Here is a 427-nt window from a genome sequence, read left to right as displayed (position 1 = left end):
ATGAATCAAAATTGTTGATGTTGTTCGAAACAATTATGTTCATTCAGGAAACTTCTTTCGTGTACAGTGGGATTAGAGCTGTTTCATGAACACGGTAGAGTGTGTTGGCAACCATAGAGATCAATCAAATTTAAATATGCATAATTTTTGGAAATTAAATATATGCAAGCCTATTAGGCATTAAACTTGTACATATACTAGATAATATACAAATAAGATTTTAGTGGATACTTGTATACGTATTTCATATTAGGAGAATTAATAGTATGCGTGATTACTGGAATTAGATTTCATGCATGAACATTCGACAGTGCATGTATGATACACATCGGGCATAGATTATTTGCATACTTATTAGACGATGGCTTTGCCTATTTTCAGCGTTATAAGATGTGTTGAAGGGGAAAACTTCAATAAGAATGGCATG

Source organism: Penaeus monodon, chromosome 32 (assembly GCF_015228065.2).
Source record: "Penaeus monodon isolate SGIC_2016 chromosome 32, NSTDA_Pmon_1, whole genome shotgun sequence".
In the NCBI taxonomy this organism is placed as follows: Eukaryota; Metazoa; Arthropoda; class Malacostraca; order Decapoda; family Penaeidae; genus Penaeus; species Penaeus monodon.
Note: the sequence above shows the minus strand (reverse complement) of the source record.